Source organism: Apodemus sylvaticus, chromosome 12, assembly GCF_947179515.1.
Source record: "Apodemus sylvaticus chromosome 12, mApoSyl1.1, whole genome shotgun sequence".
In the NCBI taxonomy this organism is placed as follows: Eukaryota; Metazoa; Chordata; class Mammalia; order Rodentia; family Muridae; genus Apodemus; species Apodemus sylvaticus.
The window spans coordinates 103,268,523-103,275,440 of NC_067483.1; the positions used below are offsets into that span (position 1 = coordinate 103,268,523).

A 6,918-nucleotide genomic window follows, 5' to 3' on the forward strand; every position below is an offset into this window, starting at 1 on the left:
ACTAGGTTAAGTTAGTTGCAAAGAACTTAGAGTCTCCATTTCAGACATAGACTTCATTTCACAGTTTCATATCTGCTTGTAGTTACTGCTACTTTCCTTATCATTTTGGATATCAATTTTTTATTGATTTCAATTTTTTAAAGTATGTGAAATGACAACACAATCTTTTTTTGGCCTTGTGGTGTTACAGATATCTATCATACATATCATGATTGACAACTGTGTAGATATATTTGGATAGAATAACAATATAGTTGTGACCATAACCAAAAGAGGTCAGATGACATAAAGACATCAGTAAATACTGCTGGTAAGTCGCCTGTTATGATAAAAAAAAAAACATAAATGGCCACAGTGGGAAACCACAGATGCTCATACTACAGAAGTAAAGATTTCATCTGATGCTCCTCAGGTGGAAGGTCCTACAAGTTAAGAGATCTTTTAATTAGTTATCAGAGGGAATGAACAATAATATCATTCCTTGATTTCATAAATGTGTAAATATCAGAACAGCATTTTAGCATATCATGGTATTAAAGCATTGGAAAATATTTTAAACAACCCTTAAATTATGTAACTATATGTATATATACATAGGTAAGCATACAGACACACATATATACATACATACATACATGTATGTATGACAAGGGAATTCTTTTTTTAAACCCTGTAAGAATTCCAGAATATTACTTGCTATATTTCTATCCTTTTCTTCCCATGGTCCATAAGTCATGTAGAATAACTTGGATATGAAATTATTTTTAAAAAATTTCACTTAGAAACAATTATTTGATTTTAAAATGCACTAAACTTACTACAAGATTAAACCGTGTGCCAGCAAGCTGTGCTATCCTTGTACAAAAACAATGATGTTTGAGAGATGATCTTGCCAAATGCCTAGCATTTGGTATAAATATTGATTTGCATGGGATCCAGTACAACACATATGTGAGAATCTTAACCTGCAATATTATTCAAATTCAGATATAGTGTTAACTCAAGTAATTCTTTGTGTAGAATCTTTGTTCATAAAATATACTGAAAAACTAGTCTTATCTGAAATGGTGTGAATCTATCATCTGAGAATGTTTGTACAATGAAATTTTTATGTTTCCTTTAGCAGGGGAAAATGAAACAACTTCAACATATATCTTTTCACAATGGAAATTTCCTCATGACTGAAGAAGTTGCTGGTCATTTTATTTCAATGTTCCCTTCTACCTCCCTCTTAACCACAGCAGAAGAGATTATTACAAGAAACAACTTCAGTTTTATATTTAACCATATTGTTACATAGTTTCACTCACTATATTTATTTTATGTTGTGTATTACACATTCTTATCTATTAATATTAATAAATGGTATTAAATTATGTTATTGCTTAGACTCCAATTTGTCTGATTCATGATTCTCCATAGTCTTTGGAAAATGGCATTTTCAGTGTTCTCTTTCACCTCTGTTACTTAGGCACCTGTATTCATGTGACAGATCCATGTTAGTATTTGTTTCTTTCCAAGTTCCAAAAATGGGCATTCTATGTACTGCTCAATAAATGAAAGGTAGGGATTTATCTGCCCAAATTCTTCCATATTGTCACTATAAAATACTCCCCATGGCTAAGTGTCAACTATTTAGTTGTACAATAAAATCAGACTCACTCCTGTGCATTGCAGCAACACTTGTTTTTTTAAAAAAAAATAATATTCCTATTTCTGTGAAATGGTACTCTAGAAAATTGTTTACATTAGGAAAAATAGCTCATTATTTGAGGGCTCAAGATATCATCAAACAGCACTTGTGATGTCAGGAGGTTGTAACTAGTGAAATCCTTCACCTAGTTGAGAAGCAGAGGATGATGAATATTCATATTCAGTAAGCTTCTTCCTTTTATACATTCGAAGAACCATGAAAGGAATTGTAGAACCCAGTTACATTGTTAGTTTGCTCATATCAGTTACTTAAGCAGAGACATTAATACATTATATATATATCCTGAGTTTTGCAAGCAAATGGATGAAATTAGAAAATATCATCTTGAGTGAGGTAACTCAGACACAAAATGACACACATGGTATATAATCAGTAATAAGGGGATATTAACAAAAAAGACAAAGAAATACAGAATACCAAAGATACAGTCCACAGAACTCAAGAAGTTAAACAAGCTGAAGGTGAGGATGGCTCAGTACCACCAGAGTAAGAAGAAAGCAATCACAAGGGGGTAGGGAAAGAACTGGGAGGGAAAGTGGACAGATGGGAGCTTGGGTTGGGGGAAGGGGATCCTGGTCTGTTATTGGGTGACAGAAAAGGACTGAAGCCCTGAGGGCCAGCAGAAAAAAATAGTAACAGGCAACCTCAGGAAGTAGGATGTTGTGGGGGGAGCTTGAAGAATGTACCAGAGACATGGGAGGTGAAAGGCTTTCAGGACTCAAAGGGCAGGACCTCAGATGAAATCCCTACAGTAGAGAGAGGAAACTTATAGAGCCTACCTCCAGCAAGAAGACAGGGCATCAAGTGAGGGATAGGGTTGCCATCCCACAGACAAACTCTGACCCACAATTGTTCCTGTCTGAAAGAACTGCAGGGATGGACATGAAGAGGAGACTGAGGAAAAGAAGGACCAGGGACAGGCCCAAAGTGGGATCCAGCTCAAGTGGAGGCCCCAAGGCCTGACACTATCCTGAGGCTATGGAGATTTAAGAATAAGGGTGCCCAATTTTCGGAGGAACCGCCAGACTGATTTCCAGTGTGGTTGTACCAATTTGCAACCCCACCAGCAGTGGAGGAGTGTTTCTCTTTCTCCACATCCTCTCCAACATCTGCTGTCTCCTGAATTTTTAATCTTAGGCATTCTGACTGGTGTAAGATGAAATCTCAGGGTTGTTTTGATTTGCATTTCCCTAATGACTAATGAAGTTGAGCATTTTTTAAGATGCTTCTCCGCCATCCGAAGTTCTTCAGGTGAGAATTCTTTGTTTAACTCTGTACCACATTTTTTAATAGGGTTGTTTGGTTTTCTGGAGTCTAACTTCTTGAGTTCTTTATATATATTGGATATTAGCCCTCTATCTGATGTAGGATTGGTGAAGATCTTTTCCCAATTTGTTGGTTGCCGATTTGTCCTCTTGATGGTGTCCTTTGCCTTACAGAAACTTTGTAATTTTATGAGGTCCCATTTGTCAATTCTTGCTCTTAGAGCATACGCTATTGGTGTTCTGTTCAGAAACTTTCTCCCTGTACCGATATCCTCAAGGGTCTTCCCCAGTTTCTTTTCTATTAGCTTCAGAGTGTCTGGCTTTATGTGGAGGTCCTTGATCCATTTGGATTTGAGCTTAGTACAAGGAGACAAGTATGGATCAATTTGCATTCTTCTGCATGCTGCCCTCCAGTTGAACCAGCACCATTTGTTGAAAAGGCTATCTTTATTCCATTGGATGTTTTCAGCCTCTTTGTCGAGGATCAAGTGGCCATAGGTGTGTGGGTTCATTTCTGGATCTTCAATCCTGTTCCATTGATCTGCCTGCCTGTCACTGTACCAATACCATGCAGTTTTTAACACTGTTGCTCTGTAGTATTGCTTGAGGTCAGGGATACTGATTCCCCCAGATTTTCTTTTGTTGCTGAGAATAGTTTTAGCTATCCTGGGTTTTTTGTTGTTCCAGATGAATTTGATAATTGCTCTTTCTAACTCTGTGAAGAATTGAGTTGGGATTTTGATGGGTATTGCATTGAATCTGTATATTGCTTTTGAGATCCTGCTATACCACTCCTGGGCATATACCCAGAGGATTCCCCACCATGTAATAAGGTTACATGCTCTACTATGTTCATAGCAGCCCTATTTATAATTGCCAGATGCTGGAAAGAACCCAGGTATCCCTCAACAGAAGAGTGGATGCAAAAAATGTGGTATATCTACACAATGGAGTACTATTCAGCCATTAGAAACAATGAATTCATGAAATTCTTAGGCAAATGGATGGAGCTAGAGAACATCATACTAAGTGAGGTAACCCAGACTCAAAAGGTGACTCATGGTATGCACTCACTAATAAGTGGATATTAACCTAGAAAACTGGAATACCCCAAACATAATCCACACATCAAATGAGGTACAAGATGAAAGGAGGAGTGGCCCCTGGTTCTGGAAAGACTCAGTGAAGCAGTATTCGACAAAACCAGAACGGGGAAGTGGGAAGGGGTGGGTGGGAGGACAGGGAAAGAGAAGGGGGCTTACGGGACTTTCAGGGAATGGGGGTGCTAGAAAAGGGGAAATCATTTGAAATGTAAATAAATTATATCGAATAAAAAAATTAAAAAAAAAAAGAATAAGGGTGCCATCATGACTGGCCTCCGAAAGACCCAAGAAGCAGCTGAAAGAGTCAGATGCAGATATTTGCACCCAACCAATGGACAGAAGCTGCTGACTCCCATGGCTGAATTAGAGGAAAGTTAGAAGAATGAGAACAGGAGGGCGACCCAGTAGGAGAAAAAGCACTCTCAATTAACTTGGACTCCGCGGTCCAAGTTAAAACACTAAACCACCAACCAACCTGGCAACATACACCAGCTGATATGAGGCTCCCCACACATATACAGCAGAGGACAGCTGGGTCTGGTTTCAGTCAGAGAAGGTGCGCCTAACCCTCAAGAGACTTGCTGCCTCAGGGGATTTAGAGATCTGGTGGGATGGAGCGGGGGGTGTGGTGAGGGTGTTAGGCACATCCTTGTGAAGACTGGGGTGGGGGGGAGGATGTATGTGAAATGGAACAGTCAGAGTGCAGATGATGAGAATAAAATCTGGAGTGCAAAAATAGATAGATATTCTATCTATTTTCTTAGGAACCACCAGACTGATTTCCAGAGTGGTTGTAGCAGCTTGCAACCCCACCAGCAGTGGAGGAGTGTTCCTCTTTCTCCACATCCTTGCCAACACCTGTTGTCTCCTGAGTTTTTAATCTTAGCCATTCTGACTGGTGTGAGGTGAAATCTCAGGGTTGTTTTGATTTGCATTTGACTAATGACTAATGCTGTTGAACATTTCTTAAGGTGCTTTACAGCCATTCAAAGTTCTTCAGGTAAAAATTCTTTGTTAAGCTCTGAACCCCATTTTTAATAGGGTTATTTGGCTCTCTGGAGTCTAGCTTCTTGAGTTCTTTGTATATATTGGATATTAGCCCTCTGGGCTCAAAGCCAGGGCTTGAGCAGAGAAACAGGAACAAAGAAATGCATTACATTGCCACCAGAGAAACCTCAGAGGGAGGACCCAGCTGTAGTTTTCCTTCTCCCAAGTGCAAAATGTGTAAAGTGTAAACAGAAAATAAACCTGCAGTTTTAATTGAATCATCCTCCTGCCCCCCAGTGTCCAGGGATAGACAAGTGTAGAGACAATCCTGGCTTTTCTATTGCCTACCTGCTTGTTCAACATAAGGAATGGGGTGAATCAAGAAGAGACCAACTTCCTTTCCTTATAGCTCTAGGGTAGTACTTGGAGTCATTCATTCCCACAGCTGCCAGTGTCCCCAAAACTAATTCACTAATTGGTCAGAAGCATTGATCACTCCTCAGCCTGACTTAAGACTAAGAAACACCATTTATCTGTTGATTATGTGGCACATGTATACTATTTATATAAATATTTCTCTATGTAAAAAAAAAGTGAAGCATTGTTCTAATCAGCCTTTATATGTGACATTGTTGTTTTTCTTCATAGCTTTTACTATTTTGATTCCTCTGCACATGTAATATTTGAGTATTATGTGTCTACCTGATGTTCTGTATGCTTTTAATACTTTCACAGGTATCTCTTATTTTGGGGAATCTGTTTTCTAACAAATCATATACAAAGAGTTAATTCATTGTATTCAATAGAGTCATTAATTACTAAGACTAATCTAAGGTCCCTAGGTTTTAGTCTTGAGTGTCCCTCCTCTCAGGACTCTGATACATTCTAGAGCTTCCTCTCAACTTCCAACTTCCCAAGGTTGCCTGTTTGCATTCTTTTTGCTGGCAATCAGCATCTCATTTCCTCTTTCCTAGTTCCCCTCCCTGAAAGTCACACAAGCCCTCTTCCCTCCCCCTGTTCACCAATCAAACCCCTCCTGCTTCCCTGTCCTGGTATCCCCTACACTGCTGCATCGAGCTTTGCCAGGACCAGGGGCCACTCATTCTTTCTTCTTGGACATCATTTGTTATGTGAATTGTGTCTTGGGTATTCCAAGCTTCTGGGCTATATCCATTTATCAGTGAGTGCATACCACGAGGGTTCTTTGGTGACTGGGTTACCTCACTTAGGATGATACTTTCAGTTCCACTCATTTGCCTAAGAATTTCATGAATTCGTTGTTTTTAATAGCTGAGTAGAATTCCATAGTGTAAATATACCACATTTTCTGTATCCATTCTTCCATTGAGGGACATCTGTGTTCTTTCCAGATTCTGGCTAATATAAATGAGGCTGCTATGAAAATAATGGAACATGTGTCCTGATTACATGATGGTGAATCCTCAGGGTATATGCCAAGTAGTGGTAGCCTTCTCAACAAATGGTGCTGGTTCAACTGGAGATCAGCATGCAGAAGAATGCAAATTGATCCATTCTTATCCCCTTGTACTAAGCTTAAGTCAAGTGAATCAAGAGCCCCCACATAAAACCAGACAGACTGAAACTAATAGAAAAGAAACTGGGGAAGAGCCTTGAGCACATGGGCACAGGGGAACATTTCCTGAACAGAACACCAATAGCTTATGCTGTAAGATGTAGAAATGATAAATGGGACTTCATAAAAGTACAAAGTTTCTGTAAGGCAAAGGACACTGTGAATAGAACAAAAAGGCAACTAACAAATTGGGAAAACATCTTTACCAACCTTACATCCAACAAATGGCTAATATCCAATATATACAAAGAAATC

The 6,918-nt window shown here is 39.0% G+C and overlaps 1 protein-coding gene across 1 annotated transcript in view; it reads left to right on the forward strand.

Moving 5' to 3' along the window:
* LOC127697107 (uncharacterized) overlaps positions 1-1,376 on the forward strand; it is a 154,823-nt gene extending 153,447 nt beyond the window's left edge. The window contains exon 10 of the mRNA XM_052199947.1: positions 1,124-1,376. The gene's annotated coding sequence lies outside the window, so the exon portion shown is untranslated. The remainder of the gene's footprint in view (positions 1-1,123) is intronic.
* Positions 1,377-6,918: the final 5,542 nt, after the last annotated feature.